This window comes from Scyliorhinus torazame, chromosome 3 (genome assembly GCF_047496885.1).
Source record: "Scyliorhinus torazame isolate Kashiwa2021f chromosome 3, sScyTor2.1, whole genome shotgun sequence".
In the NCBI taxonomy this organism is placed as follows: Eukaryota; Metazoa; Chordata; class Chondrichthyes; order Carcharhiniformes; family Scyliorhinidae; genus Scyliorhinus; species Scyliorhinus torazame.
In genome coordinates, this window is record NC_092709.1 from 95,555,824 (window position 1) to 95,575,008 (window position 19,185).

General features: G+C 46.2%; 1 protein-coding gene and 1 long non-coding RNA gene across 3 annotated transcripts in view; one reads left to right on the plus strand and one right to left on the minus strand.

The window, feature by feature from the left end:
• Nucleotides 1-4,747, plus strand: part of LOC140408589 (uncharacterized) — a 35,516-nt gene extending 30,769 nt beyond the window's left edge. Inside the window, exon 3 of the long non-coding RNA XR_011940146.1 lies at nt 4,243-4,747. This is a non-coding gene — a long non-coding RNA (uncharacterized lncRNA). The remainder of the gene's footprint in view (nt 1-4,242) is intronic.
• lratb.1 (lecithin retinol acyltransferase b, tandem duplicate 1) overlaps nt 1-19,185 on the minus strand; it is a 270,816-nt gene that overhangs the window by 210,547 nt on the left and 41,084 nt on the right. The gene's annotated exons all lie outside the window — the stretch shown is intronic.

Sequence of the window (19,185 nt, forward strand, 5' to 3'; positions counted from 1 at the left end):
GATTACATTTAACAAGGACAGTGGATGGGAAAAGGTTGAAGGGAAACTCTTAATTGATGGTGGTATTAGCACAATACAGAGGGATGGCCTAAGTACAGGAAGATAAGAACTAGGAGCAGGAATAGGCAATTCAGCCCCTCGAGCCTGCTTCGCCATTCAATACGAACATGGCTGATCCCATCTCGGCCTCAACTCCACTTTCCTTTGCGTTCTCCATAACCCTTCAACTCGTTACTAATTAAAAATCTATCTCTCTCCTTAAATTTTACTCAATGTCCCTGCATTCACCTTACTCCAAGGTAGTGAATTCTTTTTTAAAATTTGAGTACCCAATTCATTTTTTCAAATTAAAGGGCAATTTAGCGTGGCCAATTCACCTACCCTGCAGATCTTTGGGTTGTGGGGGCGAAACCCACGCAACACGGGAAGAATGTGCAAACACCACACGGACAGTGACCCAGAGCCAGGATCGAACCTGGAACCTCGGCGCTGTAAGGCAGCAGTGCAGTGAATTCAAAGATTCACGACTCTTGTGAAGCAATTTCTTCTCATCTTGTTTTAAATCTGCTACCCCTTATCCTAAAACTATGAACTCTCATTCTAGATTCCCCTAGGGGAAGCATTTGCTCCATGTATGCATTGTCAGTACCGTTTATTTATCATTTTATATACCTCAATTATATTTCCTCTCATTCTTCAAAACTTGAGATAGTATAGACCTAAACTGCTCAATCTCTGTTCATAAGACAAACCCCTCATCTCTGGACTCAATCTAGTGAACCACTTCTGAACCGTCTCTAATGCAACTACATCTCAAATAAGGGATTCAAAATTGTACAACTACTCCAGGTGTAGTCTCACCAGCGCCTTGTACAGTTGCAGCAACACTTCCTTACATGTATACTCTATTCCTTTAACTTTAAAGGGAAAGTTTCATTTGCCTTCCTTATTTCCTTTAGAGAAGCACTCTAAAGTGTCTCTCTATTTGGATAATAAGTTGTCTTGCCATTTCTCCGACCAAAATGGATAAACTCACACTTATTCACGTTAAACTCTATCTGCCAAATTTTGGCCTACTCACCTAACCTATCTATATCTATTTGTAAATTTCATATTTCCTCATTGCAATTTACTGTCCCACATATTTTAGCGTCATCTGAAAAATTGGCTAAACCGTCTATCCCTGTATCTAAGTCAGAAGAAGTGTTTTGTGTAGAGATCGGGGCGGGATTCTCCGCCCCCCGCCCCCCCCCCCCCCCCCCGGGCCGGGTTGGAGAATCGCCGGGGGGGGGGGGGGGGGGGGGGAGGGGGCGGGCGTAAATCCTGGCCCCGCCGGCCGCCGACTTCTCCGGCCCGCGATGGGCCGAAGTCCTGCTGCTGTCATGCCAGTCCTGCCGGCGTGAATCAAACCACCTCCCTTCTCGGTGGGACTGGCAGTGCAGGCGGGGTCCTGGGGGGATCTGGCCCTGGGGGGTGCCCCCACAGTGGCCCGGCCCGCGATCGGGGCCCACCAATCCGCGGGCGGGCCTGTGCCATGGGGGCACTCTTTTCCTTCCGCCTCGGCCATTGCCTCCGCGATGGCCGATGCGGAAGTGACCCCCTGCGCATGCGTGGGGATGACGTCATCAGCCGCCGATGCTCCCGCGTATGCGCAGCCTTCCACCAACCGGCGAGGTCCCTTCAGCCCCGGCTGGCGTGGCGCCAAAGGCCTTTCCCGCCAACCGGGGCCCGCCAACCACTCAGACGCGGGGTTAGCCCCTCAAGGTGAGGGCTTGGCCCCTAAAGGTGCGGAGCGGCCCGACGCCGGAGTGGTTCCCGCCGGGACCCACCGCCCCGCCGGGTAGGGGAGAATCCCGGCCCAGAAATCATGGATGCAACAAGTCACTTGTGCGAGTGGTGTACAGGCTGCCTAACAGTACCCACACGGTAGACACAGTATAAAAGAAGAAATACTGGGAGCTTGACAGAAAAGTACGCCAATAATCCTGGGGCATTTCAATCTACATTCAGACTGGAAAATCAGATGAGCAAAGGGAGCTTAGATCAGGAATTCATAGAATGTTTTCAGGATAGTTGATTAGATCAACATATTCTGGAGCCAAGAAGAGAGCAGGCTGCACTACAAGTGGTATTGTGCACTGGATGGGATTAATGATCTTATAGTGAAGGTGCCCCTAGACAGCAGCAATTATAATATCACTGAACTTTACATTCAGTTTGAGGGAGAGAAGAGTGGATAAAGACTAATATCTTAAACACAAGTAGAGGGATTTGTGAGGGTATGAAAGCAGAGCTGTCTGAAGTGTACTGGAAAATTAGGTTAAGGGATCGGTCAATGGAGATGCAGTGGCTGACAGTTAAAGGGATATTTTAGAATTTACAGAATAGATACATTGCAGCGAGAAAGAAAAAATTCCACGGGGAGGATCCACCACTCGTAGTTAACTAAGAAAGTTAAAGATGGATATCAAACTGGTCAAAATCTTGAAACTCCCTCTCTAACAGCACTGGGTGTACCTATACTATGCGAACTGCAATGGTTCAAGAAGGCAGATGGCCACCAACTTCCCAAAGAGCAATAAGTGATGGACAATGAATGCTGGCCTAGCCTGCGAAGCCACATCTCATGAATAAATAAAATAAAAGTATTGGTCTCCTTATTCATAGAAGATTGAGAATGCATTCAAAACAATTCAGCGAACTAAACTAATACTTGGATTGCGTGGGTTTTCTTATGTGGAAAGGTAGGACTGGCTAATTTGCATCTGCTGAAGTTTAGAAGAGCAAGAAGCGATTTAAAAGATCCTGAGGTGTTTTGACGGAGTGGATGTGGAAGAATCTAGAATGAGGTGTCACTGTTTAAACATAATAATTTTATTGTCACAAGTAGGCGTACATTAACAATGCAATGAAGTTACTGTGAAAAGCCCCTAGTCGCCACATTCCGGCCCATGTTCGGGTACACAGAGGGAGAATTCAGAATATCCAAATTACTTAACAGCATGTCTTTTGGGACGAAACCTGAGCAGCCATAGGAAACCCACGCAGACACTGGGAGAACGTGCAGACTCCACACAGACAGTGTCCCAAGCCGGGAATCGAACCCGGGACCCTGGAGCTGTGAAGCAACAGTACTAGTCACTGTGCTACCGTTGCCTATTTAAGGCAAGGATGAGGAGAATAATTTCCCTCAGAGTGGTGTGCCTTTAGAACACTCATCCTCAGAAGGCAGTTGAAGTAAAGTTGTTGAAAATATTTAGATAGATTCTTGATAAGTAGGAACGTGAATCTCTGGGAATGTGAGTTGTGGTTACAGTCAGATCGGCCATGATATTATTTGAATGGCGGAACAGACCGGAGGGGCTCAATGGTCTCCTGTTGCTCCTAATTCACATCTTCATATGTTTGTATGTTAGGCTCCCTGACCACCAAAACACTGTTTATTCTCCCTCCTTTCATGAATAGCAGTCTACCATTTGCCAACTTCCAATCTGATACGACTGTTCCCAAATCTCAGGAATTTTGAAAAATCAGAGCTCGTGCAAGCTAGTAATTTATCAACTTTTGTACAACCAGTCCGTCAAATATCTCCTCTAAACTCAATCCTAAGCTCATCCAGTGGCTTAAGAGCCTCCTCTTTCACAGCGGCTTTGACAGCATCTTCTTCCTTGTTCAAGACTGATCAAAGCCCATTTAGTACCTCAGCCATGCCCTTTCTCATGCATAAATCCCCTTTTTGATACAAATCACCTCCACTCTACCTCTTCCTATTCACATGTCCATAGATGTTCTTTGGATTCCCTGGGAATTTAGCTTCCAGTTTCTTCTCATATTCTCTTTACTCCTCTTATTTCCTTTGTCAATTTCCTCTGTCAATTCACTTCTCATGTTCCGACATTCATTTTGCTTCTCCCCTTATTTTAAGCTGACAAATAACTACCCTATTTCTGCTTCATTTTACACTCTAGCTCTTTTGTCATCAGGGAGCTCAACTAGTTGTCCTGCTTTTCCTTCTTGTGCGAATTAACACTGACGGTATCCAAAATACTTCATCTCTAAAAGGGACTACTGTTCTGTACAGTTTTGCCACCAATCATTGGTTCCAATTCACCCAGGAAAGATTTTTTCTCAACCCCCAGCAATTGGCCCCAAGTGTTTTAGTTCTAGGTTATTTCTTGTTCTTTTCCAGGCCGTAAATAATTATTACATGTTCTTATTTTTATTGTTCCCTAAATGTTGCAGAGACCAGCAGGAAGGAAAAATAAGTGACAACAGCAGTGAGAGCAGCGAGTGTGAGACCAGCAACGAGGATAAACGGGTGGTGACAGCAACGAGATGGGGATTAAGATCATCAGAGACCTGGTGCGATGCTTCAGAGCACACCCACCACAATTGGAAAAACAAACCCTGCTGTTCCCTCAGGCTTCACAATAAACAATCAGTAAAGATAGACAATTGAGCTGCCAGTAACAGCCTCAGATTTCTCGGGTGGGATTTTCCGTTCCCCGACGCCAATGTCGTAATCGACAATCCCTTTTGACGCCGAAATCGGGAGTGGCGCCTGTTTGACAGGTTTCTTATGCTCCATGCCCTCAAACGCGTCATCGCCTCACGTGCTAAACACCGTTGGGATGGCCTCAGCGCACCACTTGAAGCCCCTCCCCTGATTCTCCACCCCTAATGGGCTGAGTTCCCGACCGCACGTTTGACGTGTGGTCTCAGTGGTCGGGAACCCGGCGTGGCGGCTGCTGGGTTGGGGGGGGGGGAGGGACACGCTATCTGGCAGGTCGGGTCCGCACACGGCCGGCGCCATGTTTTACGGGGCGACTACTGCAGGTCGCCGCTGTGTGCATGCGCGGCCACGGACCCGGCAATTCTCCAGCCGTTTATATTGTGGAAGCCGGGTGTTTTACGCGACACGGCTGCTAGCAATCCTGCGACCGGTGAGGGGGTGCCGCCAATATTTTTCATGTAAAACGGCACAGATCCTCCGCACTTAGCCTCAGAAACAGAATCCAGCCTCATCTCCCTGTGGCAATCCTCTGATGGAAGAGCAGTCGGCATCATTTGGTGAAAGCAACAAACTGGAAAACGTACTTGGCAGCTTCACGTTCAGCACTTGTGGAGGAACCTGCTTCTTTAGAATTGGCTTCTCAGCCATCAGCAAAGGGGCATCGAATGAAGACACTCCACCTAAATGGATTGTTTGTTGTGTGTCCTTACTCTCCCGTAGACAGAAGGATGTCAACACAAATGTTCCCCGACTGACATTAAACTAACTGAACAGAAACAATCTTAACAGCTTAAACAAAATGTTCACCAGCTGTCCCCCAACTAGCTTCTTCCCTTGTGCTGGTTTCACCATCTTCATTTACCTCCCTCACTATTGATCACCCTTATTCACGTTTTTAAACCAATTTCTGTTTCTCAAAGAAGTTCTGTGTAGATTATCTTATTTTTATATTTTATAATTTTTTACTTATATAATATACAATGTGGAAAATAAGAATGTGTTATGCATTTTATCAAGTTTACATTTCGGGGGGGGCGGCACGTGGCACAATGGTTAGCATTGCTGCCTCACTGCGCTGAGGACCCGGGTTTGAATCCCGGCCCCGGGTCACTGTCCATGTGAAGTTTGCACATTCTCCCCGTGTCTGCGTGGGCTTCACCCCCACAACCCAAAGATGTGCAGGGTAGGTGAATTGGCCACGCTAAATTGCCCCTTAATTGAAAAAAAAATAATTGGGTTGGGTACTCTAAATTTATTCTGTAAAAGTTTACTTTTTAGTTCTTAATTAATTGATCTAGCTTGTATTAAGGGTGTTTATATTAAATAAAATGTTTATCTACAGTTTAACCTACATGCCTTTATGTGTTGTGATGATCGATGTGAATGCTTCTTCCATCTCCAATTACAGACTCGAGAGAAAAAAAGAGAACGGCGAGAGAGAGCATGAAACAGAGCATAATAAGTAGCAAAAAAGAGCAGGAGAGAGGGTGCGAGGGAGCAAGACTGAAGACCTCATGCTTTGTGAACAAAATACCCTGCTCACAGCCTGAACCACAGCGTCCACTCCCTCATGGTCTCTGTTTCAGTGCCCGCTCCGCTCGCAGTCTCGCCCAGAGTCCCTGCTTGGCTCAGGGCCTCGGCCTCTGCGACGCTATGGCCTCGGTCTCTTGTCACCGCACTGTTCGGGGCCTTAGCCTCTGCAACCACACCACTTACAGCCTCGTTCTTGGAATCTATTCTGCTCACAGCCCCACCTTCTCTGAGGCCATATAGGTTGAAGAGAGGAACAGAGAAGGATGTGCAAGACAGATATCAAGTTGATCACACAATTGAAGATCAGCCTGAATTTAGGAGGTTTGGAGTGAATATGAGAAAACAAAATAGAGAAGCAAAAATAAACTGGGTAAACACAGCCAGCTAGCATATAAAAGAATACAAAAGGCTTCAATTGGCATATAAAAAGTTACAGGGTAGTAAAAGGAGGAGTGGGGCTTATTATGGACTGAAAGGGAATTTCCTTACCTTTGTACTCTATTCCTTTAGCTATAAATGCCAACATTCCATTTGCTTTCTTTATTACCTGCGGTACCTGCATGCTAGTTTTCTGTGACTCAAGCACGAGAACACCCAGATCCCTGAAGTCTCCCCATTTATATAACAAGTTGCCTTTCCATTTTTCCGACCAAATGTGATGACCTCACACTTGTCCACGTTAAACTCCATCTGCCGCATTTTGGCCCACTCCTAATCCATTGATATCCATTTCCTCACTGCAACTTGCTGTCCCACCTATTTTACTGTCATCTGCAAATTTGGCCATCTCTGTATCCAAGTCGTTAATATCGACTAAATAGTTGAGCACAAGGACCAAACCCCGCGGCACCCCAATAGTTACATCTTGCCATCCAGAAAAAGACCTACTTATCCTGACTCTGTCTTCTGTCCGTCAGCCATTCTTCTTTCCAATCTAGTAAATTACCACAAACCCTATGTGATCTGACCTTATGTATTAACCTTCTGTGCGGCACCTTATCAAATGCCTTCTGGAAGTCCAGATATACTACATCTACAGGATCCCCATTATCCACATGGCTTGTTACACCTTCGAAGAATTCCAGCAAATTAGTCAAACATGATTTATCCTTCATAAAACCATGCTGACTCTGATGGATTGCATTTTAACTTTTCAAATGTCTTGATAGTACTTCTTTTAATGGCATCTATCAATTTCCCAACAATAGATGTTAAACTAACTGGTCTGTATCTTCCCAAATTCTATCTCCCTCCCTTTTTGAATAAGGGCGTTACATTAGCATTTTTCCAATCCACTGGAACCTTTCCCGTGGCCAGGGAATTTTTGAATATTATAACCAGTGGATCTACTATCTCTGCTGCCACTTCCTTTAAAACCCTAGGATGTAGGCCATTAGACCCTGGGGACTTGTCTGCCTTCAATAGTTTGAGTACTTTCCCCTATTGATGCTGATTTTCTAAGTTCCACCCTTTCTATTGCCTCTGAATTGCCTGTTCTTAAGGGGATGGTACTAGTGTCCTCCACCATGAAAACTGAGGAAAAATGTTGATTTAACATCTGCCATTTCTGCGTTCCCCACTATTAACTCTGGTTTCATTTTCTAAGGGACAAACATTCACTTTAGCAACTCTACTTCCCTTTTACGTACTTCTAGAAGCTTTTGCTATCCTTTCTGATATTTTGTGCTAGCTTTTGTTATTTCCCGAGGCTCTTTTTATTACATTTTTGCTAACCCTTTGTTTGAAAGTTTCCCAATCTTCCAGCCTGCCACTGGCCTTTGCAACATGGTGTACCTTAGTATGGTCTTTATAATGTCCTTAACTTCCTTGCTTAGCCATGGATGTTTGTTATCCCTCTTACCTCTCTTGAATATATTTTAGTTGTGAGAAATCAGATTGTGAAGGTCATTGGTCTCGATACATTCAATGGTCGGCTTTGACTGATTCTCCATGCAATTAGCTACTCTTTCCAAGAAAGCAGACATAATCTCAATTGCCAGATGACAGCCTTGCTATTTCTAATGCAGGACCCACTGAGTTGTATGTATCTACAGTGGTGGATAGTGAGTAGGATTCATATCATAGTACACCCTCAGGATGCTCAATCTCCTCAGAGATCTCCCTATCATCTCTGTTGGGACATCTTCCGCTTCCAATGTAAGTACATACTTTCTTAAATGTAGAGTCCAAAACTGCACCCAGTACTCAAGATGTGGTCTAAACAAAACCTTGCACATCTTTATTTCTGTGCTCCAATTCTCTTGCAACTCATATCAACATGCCATTTGCCTTTCTAATTGCTGTTCTAACCTTTTAAACCTTAATTCTAACACGAATATAACCTCTCACCCGATGTTTATGTAGTTACTTTGTATATCTATCGTACATCCTGTTTTTCATGTATGGAGCGATCTGCCTGGACTGTACGCAGAATACTTTTCACTGTACCTCGATACACATGCCAATACATTTAAATCTTAAATCTATTTGCTTACCAGTTTTCTGCATTCCTTATCCCAGCACGCCCAAGTCCCGATGAACATCACCACTTAAAAGTTTCTCATCTCTTCAAAAATATATTACTGTTCTATTCTGACAACCAAAGTAAATAACTTCACACTTTCCTAAATGATACTGCACCTGCTACCTTGCTGCCCACTCAATTAACCTGTCCATGTCCCTTTGAACAGTTTCCATACCCTCCCCACAGCTTACCTTTCCACCGAGCTTTTTATCATCAGCAAACTTGCATATGTTATTCTCTTCACCTAAGTTATAGATTGTAAATAACTGAGGCCCCAGCACTGACTGTTGCGGTACTCCACTATTCACTGCCTGCCAATTTGAAAATGCTCTCCATATCCCCAGTTTCTGATTGCTATCGTAACCAATCCTCCATCCATGTTACCACAACTTCATGATCCTTTATTTTGTCTTTTGACCATTGCTGTGGCACCTTATACTACATCTACTGTCCCCCTTTAACTCACCTACTTGTTAAATCCTTAAAAAACTCTTAATACATTTGACATACAGGCTGCACCTTTAGTAAAACCAAGACTTGTTCCTATCATACAAATCATACAAAACTTTTCTAAGTGCATTGTTAAGACCTCCTTGCTAGCAGATTCCAGCATTTTACCAACAACTGATGACAGTCAGCAAAGAAGTGAGATTGGAAAAATTAATTAATGGTGGTATTAGCACAATATAGATGGATGTCCTACTTACGGGAAGCCAAGATGCAGAAGCAGTTTGGGTAGAAATGAGAAATTATAAATGCAGTAAATCACTTGTGATATTCATGTCCCCTAACAATACCCAGACCGTAAGCAAGAGTTTAAAGGAAGAAATAATGGGAGCTTGGCAGAAAAGTACGACAATGATCATGAGGCATTTTGGCGTACATATAGACTGGAAAAATCAGATGGGCAAAGGTAGCTTAGTTGAGGAATTAATCTAATATTTTCAGGATAGTTTATTAGAACAGCATGTTCTGGCGCCCATGCAAGAGCAGACTATACTGGAACTAGTATTGTGCAATGACATAGAATTAATTAATACCTCACAGTGAAGGTACCTCTATGCAGCAGCAATCATAACATTAAAGTTTGAGAGAAAGAAGAAAGGGGAAACAACCCAATCTTAAATATAAGTAAGGCCAGTTCTGGGGGCATGAAAGAAGAGCTAGCTGATGTGAACTGGAAAATTAGGTTAAGGAATAGGTCAAAAGAGATGCCGTGTCAGACATTTGAAGGAATTTTTCAGAATACATAGGATAGATACATTCCAATGAGAAATAAAAATTCCAAGGGGAGGATCCACCACCTGCGGTTAACTAAAAAAGTTACAAATAGTAAGTATCAAATGCAAAGAAAAAGCATATAATCAGGGAAGGAGGGGTGGCAGGTCGGAAGATCAGACAGAATATAAAAAAGGCAAAGAATGACTCTAAGTCCAATTAGGAGGAAGAAATTAGAGGATGAAAGAATGCTAGCCAGAAATCTGAAATTGGCAGTAAGATTTTCCACAGATACTGAAGAACTAAAAGTGTTAACAAAATGAGCTTTGGTCCAATAGAAAGAGTCAGGAATTAATAAGGAACTGGCTGACAAAATGAAAAATAATTTGGCATCATTATTCATTAAAAAGTAACATCACGACTTCCGGGTGCGGCGATGACCAGCTAAGTCGCACGTTTCGGCAGCTCCCGGTGGAACGGACTTTTGGGCTCTTAATAAGAGCCCCAAAGGCAATTTTAATGGCTAGAAGCACTGTGCGGAAAACCAGAAGGGAATCCCCCCTGGAAACGGATGGAAAAAGGAGAGGGAAGTGGCCAGATTGCAGTGGATCCTTTGGAGCAGCGGCAAGGAAGGCAAGCAAGAACCAAGATGGCGACGGAAGGTGGCAGTTTAACATGGGGCCCTGAACAACAAGAGTTTTTGAAATGTTGCGTGGAAGAACTTAAAAAGGAAATGAAGAAGGAGCTGTTGGCCCCGATATTACAGGCGATCGAAGGGCTAAAGGATGAGCAAAAGACCCAGGAGCGGGAGCTTCGGGTCGTGAAGGCAAAGGCTGCCGAGAATGAGGACGATATTCAGGGCCTGATGGTGAAGACGGAGATGCACGAGGCACACCATAAACGATGTGTGGAAAGCCTGGAGGTGCTGGAGAATAACGCGAGGAGGAATAATTTAAGGATTCTTGGTCTTCCTGAAGGTGCAGAAGGAGCAGACGTCAGGGCATATGTGAGCACGATGCTGCACTCGTTAATGGGAGCGGAGGCCCCGGCGGGTCCGCTGGAGGTGGAGGGAGCATACCGAGTGATGGCGCGAGGACCGAGAGCAGGAGAAATTCCTAGAGCCATAGTGGTGAGATTCCTCCGTTTTAAGGACAAAGAGATGGTCCTTAGATGGGCAAAGAAAACTCGGAGCAGTAGGTGGGAGAACACGGTGATCCGCGTATATCAAGACTGGAGTGCGGAGGTGGCGAGAAGGAGGGCGAGCTTTAATCGGGCCAAGGCGGTGCTTCACAAAAAGAAGATAAAATTTGGAATGCTGCAACCGGCAAGACTGTGGGTCACATATCAAGGGAGGCACCACTACTTTGAGACGGCGGATGAGGCTTGGACTTTTATTGCGGAAGAAAAACTGGAATAAGCGGGTTATTAAAAAAGAACGTTTGAAACAAAGTGGTGGGGCGAGTATGGGGGGCGAAGAGGGGGGAAAAAGGGGGGGAAAGATGAGTTTTATGTTATTAATCCTGCGATGCGGTAACTTTTCTCTCTTCCACAGGTGGTGGTGGAGGAGATGGGGCGTTGGCCATGGGGGGCGGGGCCAAAAGGGAAGCGCGGGCTTTGTTCCCGCGCTATGATAATCATGGTGGGAATAGGGAAGCAGGAAGGAGGGGGCGTCGCACGGTGCGAGCCGAGGTCACGGGGGGGAAGCCGAGGTCGGCCAGAGTTTGCTGACTTCTGGGAGCAACATGGGGGGGTGTAACTACGCTAGTGGGGGATCTAGCGGGGGGGGTGGGTGGGGGGAGTTACTGGGTTGCTGCTGCTGGGGAGAGGGGGGAGCCGGAATGGGGTGGGGTGGGCGGGGGGGCACCGCCTGGAGGGGACACAGCTGCGTGGGAACCGGGTGAGGAGCTGGAAAAAGGGGATGGCTAATCGACAAGGGGGGGGGGTAAAAAGCCCCCCAACCCGGTTGATCACGTGGAATGTGAGAGGGCTGAACGGGCCGATAAAGAGGGCACGAGTACTCGCACACCTTAAGAAACTTAAGGCAGACGTGGTTATGTTACAAGAGACGCACTTGAAACTTATAGACCAGGTTAGACTACGCAAAGGATGGGTGGGGCAGGTGTTTCATTCGGGGCTAGATGCGAAAAACAGGGGGGTGGTTATACTAGTGGGAAGCGGGTTATGTTTGAGGCAAAGACCATAGTGGCGGATAGCGGGGGCAGATACGTGATGGTGAGTAGCAAATTACAGGGGGAGGCGGTGGTCTTGGTAAACGTATATGCCCCGAACTGGGATGATGGCAATTTTATGAGGCGCATCCCGGACCTAGAGGTGGGAAAGTTGGTAATGGGGGGAGATTTTAATACGGTGCTGGAGCCAGGGCTGGACAGGTCGAGATCCAGGACTGGAAGGAGGCCGGCTGCAGCCAAGGTGCTTAAAGATTTTATGGAGCAGATGGGAGGAGTAGACCCGTGGAGATTGAGCAGACCTAGGAGTAAGGAGTTTTCGTTTTTCTCCTATGTCCACAAAGTTTATTCGCGAATAGGCTATTTTGTTTTGGGAAGGGGGTTGATCCCGAAGGTGAGGGGGACGGAGTATACGGCTATAGCCATTTCGGATCACGCTCCACATTGGGTAGACTTGGAGATAGGGAAGGAAACAGAAGGGCGTCCACCCTGGAGAATGGACATGGGACTAATGGCAGATGAAGGGGTGTGTCTAAGGGTGAGGGGGTGCATTGAAAAATACTTGGAACTCAATGATAACAGGGAGGTCCAGGTGGGAGTGGTCTGGGAGGCGCTGAAGGCAGTGGTTAGAGGGGAGCTGATATCAATAAGGGCACATAAAGGAAAGCAGGAGAGTAGGGAACGGGAGCGGTTGCTGCAAGAACTTCTGAGGGTGGACAGGCAATATGCGGAGGCACCGGAGGAGGGACTGGACAGGGAAAGGCAAAGGTTACACGTAGAATTTGACTTGCTGACAACGGGTACTGCAGAAGCACAGTGGAGGAAGGCACAGGGTGTACAGTATGAGTATGGGGAGAAGGCGAGCAGGTTGCTGGCCCATCAATTGAGGAAAAGGGGAGCAGCGAGGGAAATAGGGGGAGTGAGGGATGAGGAAGGAGAGATAGAGCGGGGAGCGGAGAGAGTGAATGGAGTGTTCAAGGCATTCTATAAAAGATTATACGAAGCTCGGCCCCCGGATGGCAAGGAGAGAATGATGTGCTTCCTGGACCGGCTGGAATTTCCTAAGGTGGAGGAGCAGGAGAGGGTGGGACTGAGAGCACAGATCGAGATAGAGGAAGTAGTGAAAGGAATTAGGAGTATGCAGGCGGGGAAGGCTCCGGGACCAGATGGATTTCCAGTCGGATTTTATAGGAAATATGTGGACTTGCTTGCCCTGATACTGATGAGAACCTTTAATGAGGCAAAGGAAAGGGGACACCTGCCCCCGACTATGTCGGAGGCAACGATATCGCTTCTAAAGAAAGAAAAAGACCCGCTGCAATGCGGGTCCTATAGACCTATTTCCCTCCTAAATGTAGACGCTAAGATTCTGGCCAAGGTAATGGCAATGAGGATAGAGGATTGTGTCCCGGGGGTAGTCCATGAGGACCAAACTGGGTTTGTGAAGAGGAGACAGCTGAATACGAATATACGGAGGCTGCTAGGGGTAATGATGATGCCCCCATCAGAGGGGGGAAGCGGAGATAGTGGTGGCGATGGATGCCGAGAAAGCATTTGCTAGAGTGGAGTGGGATTATTTGTGGGAGGTGTTGAGGAGATTTGGCTTTGGAGATGAGTATATTAGATGGGTACAGCTGCTGTATAGGGCCCCGATGGCGAGCGTGGTCACGAACGGACAGGGGTCTGCGTATTTTCGGCTCCATAGAGGGACGAGGCAGGGATGTCCTCTGTCCCCATTATTGTTTGCACTGGCGATTGAGCCCCTGGCAATAGCGTTCAGGGGTTCCAGGAAGTGGAGGGGAGTACTCAGGGGAGGAGAGGAACACCGGGTATCTCTTTACGCGGACGATTTATTGGTGTATGTGGCGGACCCAGCGGGGGGGATGCCAGAGATAATGCGGATACTTGGGGAGTTTGGAGAATTTTCAGGATATAAGCTGAACATGGGGAAAAGTGAGCTGTTTGTGGTGCATCCAGGGGAGCAGAGCAGAGAAATAGAGGACTTACCGCTGAGGAAGGTAACAAGGGACTTTCGCTACTTGGGGATCCAGATAGCCAAGAATTGGGGTACATTGCATAGGTTAAACTTAACGCGGTTGGTGGAACAGATGGAGGAGGACTTCAAGAGATGGGACATGGTATCCCTGTCACTGGCAGGGAGGGTACAAGCGGTTAAAATGGTGGTCCTCCCGAGATTCCTCTTTGTGTTTCAGTGCCTCCCGGTGGTGATCACGAAGGCTTTTTTCAAAAGGATTGAGAAGAGTATCATGAGTTTTGTGTGGGCCGGGAAGACCCCGAGAATGAGGAAGGGATTTTTGCAGCGTAGTAGGGATAGGGGGGTGGCTGGCACTACCGAGCCTGAGTGAGTACTACTGGGCCGCCAACATCTCAATGGTATGTAAGTGGATGGGAGAAGAGGAGGGAGTGGCGTGGAAGAGATTGGAGAAGGCGTCCTGTAGGGGGACTTGCCTACAAGCCATGGTGACGGCGCCGTTGCCGTTCTCACCGAAGAAATACACCACAAGCCCGGTGGTGGTGGCTACCCTGAAAATTTGGGGGCAATGGAGACGGCATAGGGGAAAGACGGGAGCCTCGGTGTGGTCCCCGATAAGAAATAATCATAGGTTTGCTCCGGGGAGAATGGATGGGGGATTTGGAACATGGCAAAGAGCAGGAGTAACACAATTGAGAGATCTGTTTGTAGATGGGACGTTTGCAAGTCTGGGAGCGCTGACCGAAAAATATGGGTTGCCCCAAGGGAATGTATTCCGGTATATGCAACTGAGGGCTTTTACGAGGCAACAGGTGAGAGAATTCCCGCAGTTCCCGACGCAGGAGGTGCAGGACAGAGTGATCTCAAAGACATGGGTGGGGGACGGTAAGGTGTCAGACATATATAGGGAGATGAGAGACGAGGGGGAGATTATGGTAGACGAGCTGAAAGGGAAATGGGAAGAAGAGCTGGGGGAGGAGGTTGAGGAGGGGCTGTGGGCTGATGCCCTAAGTAGGGTGAACTCATCGTCCTCGTGTGCCAGGCTAAGCCTGATACAATTTAAGGTGTTACACAGGGCGCATATGACTGGAACACGGCTTAGCAAATTTTTTGGAGTAGAGGATAGGTGTGCGAGATGCTCGAAAAGCCCAGCGAATCACACCCACATGTTCTGGTCATGTCCGGCACTACAGGGGTTTTGGGTGGGGGTGACAAAGGTGCTTTCGAAGGTAGTGGGGGTCCAGGTTGAACCAAGCTGGGGGTTGGCTATATTTGGGGTTGCAGAAGAGCCGGGAGTGCAGGAGGCGAGAGAGGCTGATGTTTTGGCCTTTGCGTCCCTAGTAGCCCGGCGCAGGATACTGTTGATGTGGAAGGAAGCCAAGCCCCCGGGTGTGGAGACCTGGATAAATGACATGGCAGGGTTTATAAAGCTGGAACGGATTAAGTTCGTCCTAAGGGGATCGGCTCAAGGGTTCACCAGGCGGTGGCAACCGTTCGTCGAATACCTCACAGAAAGATAGAGGGAATGGAAAAGAAGAAGACAGCAGCAGCAGCCCAGGGTGGGGGGGGGGGGGGGGGGGGGGGGAGGAACCAGAAGGACTCTCAGTGATGTTAATATATAAGCATAATATGTATAGGTTGTTGTTATAGATAATTGTATATTGTGTATATTGGACTGTTAAAACATATTTTTGGAGAATATCTGGGACAAGGCAGTTGCCATTTAGTTTTGTTTTTGTTTATATATTATTTATTTCTTGTTTATAAAACTGGCCATTGTTATTTATATTGTTATATTACTGTGTAAAGGATACACAATGTACTGTGATGGTTGGCCAAAAATTTTCAATAAAATATTTTTTTTAAAAAAGTATCATCACAGAAATAACTAAATCAGGAAACGGGAGGGAGGAACTCAAAATTACAATCACCAGGGAAGAGGTACTGAGAAAATTGATGGAACTGTGGACTAACAAGTCCATGGGTCCTGATGGATTTCAAACTAGAGTCTTAAAAGAAGTGGCAAATGAGATAGTTGATGCGTTGACTTTAGGACAGATTTGGGGATGGTCCCATTAGATTGGAAAGTAGCAAATGTAACCCCTGTATTCAAAAAGGTAGGGAGACAGAAAGCAGGAATCTATAGGCCAGTTAGCTTAACATCTGTCAGGATGAAATTGTCAGAAACTAATAATTCAAAAATTTATAGCAGAGCACTTAGATTGTTTTTTCATTTATGAAGTGTGGACATCACTGGCTAGACCAGCCCAAGAAACAGTGATATAGTTCAAGTCAGCATGATGTGTGATTTAAAGGGGCACCTCCAGGTGATGTTCCTATGTATCTGTTGATCTCATCCTTTTAGATGGTAGTGGTTGTGGGTTTGGAAGATGCTGTCGCAGGAGACTTGATGAGTTCCTGCAGTGCACCTTGGAGATGGTACTCACTGCTGTTACTGTGGTGGAGGGAGGAAATGTTTGTGGAACGGGTGCCAAACAAGCGGGCTGCTTTATCCTGGATGGTGTCAACCTTGAGCATTGTTGGAGCTGCACTCATTCAGGCAGGTGGAAAGTATTCCATCACATTCCTGACTTGTGCTTTGCAGATGGTGGACAGACTTTGGAGAGTCAGGTGGTGAGTTTCTTGCTACAGAAATCCTAGCCAGAACCTGTCCTGTAGCCACAGTATTTATATGCTAATCCAGTTGAGTTTTTTATTAATGGTAATTTTTAGGATGTTGGTGGTAAGCAATTTAGCAATAGTAATTCAATTGAATGTCAAGGGGCAATGGTTGACTTGTCTCTTGTTGGAGATGGTCATTGCCTGTCACTTATGTAATGCAAATGTCACTTGCCACTTGTCAGTCCAAGCCTGGATATTGTCCAGGTCTTGCCACATTTGGACATGGACTGTTTAAGTATCCATGGAGTCATGAATGGTGCGGACATTGCGCAGTCACCAGCGAACATCCCCATTTGATGGAAGGGAGGTCATTGTTGAAGTAGCTGGAAATGGTTGAGCCTAGGACACTACCTGAAGAACTCCTGCAGTGGTGTCCTGGAACTGACCCAACTGACCTACAAACAGCACAACCATTATCCTTTGTGTCAGGTATGATTCCAACCAGAGAAGGGTTTTCCACCTGATTCTCATTGACTCCAGTTTTGCTGGGGCTCTTTGATGCCACACTGTGTCAACTGCTACACGGATGTCAAGGGCAGTCACCCTCACCTCACCTCTGGAATTTAGCTCTTTTGTCCTTGTTTGAACCAAGGCTGTAATGAGGTCCTGAGCTAAGTGGCCCTCGCGGAACCCAAAGTGAGTTGGTTATTGCTAAGTGAGTGATCCCTTCCATTACGTTACTGATGAGTAGACCGATGGGCCGGTAATTGACTGGTGGAATTCGTCCTGCTTTTTGTGTGCAAGATATACCTGGGCAATTTTACACATTACAGCGCTGATACCAGTAACGTAGCTGTACAGGAACAGTGTGGCTAGGAGCACGACAAGTTCTGAAGCACAAATCTTCTGTAGTATTGCCGGAATATTATCATGTCCCATAGTCTGCAGGATCCAGTACCGTCAGCCACTTCTTGATATCATGTGGAGTGAATCCAATTGGCTGGCGACTGGCTCTGTGATAATGGGACCTCCGCAGGAGGCAGAGACGAATCATCCACTTTGCACTTCTGGTTGAAATTTGTTGCATTCATATGTTGGGCTCCTCCATCATTGAGGACAGGGGATATTTGTGAAGCCTCCTCCTACAGTGAGCTGTGTAATTCTCCACCACCATTCACAGCTGGATGTGACAGGATTGCAAAGCTTATTCGTGGAATTGCTTAGCTCTGACTATTGCTGCTTACAATGCTTCATCACCTGATGAAGGAGCTGCGCTCCGAAAGCTAGTGATTCAAAACAAACCTGTTGAACTTAACTTAAGACTTCTTACTGTGCCTACTCCAGTCCAACGCTGCATCTGCATATCATAATGTAATTATGTTTAGGCTAACTGGAAAAGGACAAGAAGAAATCCAGATTTAAAATAATTCATTGGCTGGGTCAGGGCCAAATTCACCTCGGCAAGAATGGATATGGCCCAGATAAATTGGGATGAAAAATCGGCAGGCAAACTTCAATGGAACAACAGGCTACCTTTTAAAAGGAGATAATTCAGGTGCAATTCAGGTATACTTCCATGTGGGGGAACGGTAGGGCAAACAAATCGAGAGGTCTCTGGCTCATGAACCAGACAGATATTAAGATAAAGCAAAAAATGAATGTAAATGACAGATGTCAAGTGGACAACACAGTTAAGAATAAACCAGAATACAATCAAACAATTCAAAGAAAAGTAAGGAAATACTCTCAGCGTCTTGTGGCAATGCATGTTACTCAACTGACATGGCCAAAAAAATATATTAATGAGTTAATGGTCCCATTTTCTGTTTGTGGAGTTCGCTGTATGCAAATAGGATACCATATCTGCCTACATAACATCAGTGACTGCACTTCAAATGTAATTAATTGGCAATGAAACACTTTGGAACATTGTGAGTAAATGAATGCCACTATAAAAGCAAGTTCTTTCTCTTATTTGTAAATTCAATTTTATTCTTATATCCAATATTTATATACATACAACCAGAAATTACATTTGCTTGCCTTTCCCATCTGCACTCACATGTTCTAAGACCTAGATTTCTGGGCCGGAATTTTTTCCCGCTGGCAGCGCACCCCTGGCCGTGTGTTTCCTGGCGGTGTGGGGTGGCTTCAATGGGAAATCCTATTGACAAGCAGCAGAGAATCCCACCAGCAGTGAACAATGCGCCGCCGGGAAATACGCGGCTGGGGAACCAGAGAATCAAGCTTGATCTTCCACTATGCTGACTCTGCATTTAGGCAAAGATCAGTGTCACTCTACTGGTACCTGCCTCGAAATCAGTTATGAGTTTCAACATAGACACCAGGGCACGCTACTACATACAACCCATTGATCTATATAGTTTAAATTCTGGCTGCCTTTTTGACTTTAATAATATCACTTGCACCTGCCCACATAGAATCATAGAATCCCTCAAGTGCAGGAGACCATTCAGCCCATCGTCTCTGCACTGACCCTCTGAAAGAGCACCCAATCTAGGCCCACTCCCACGTCCTATTCCCCCCCTTAAGCGCACATCTTTGGACAATAAGATGCAAATTTAGCATGGCCAAT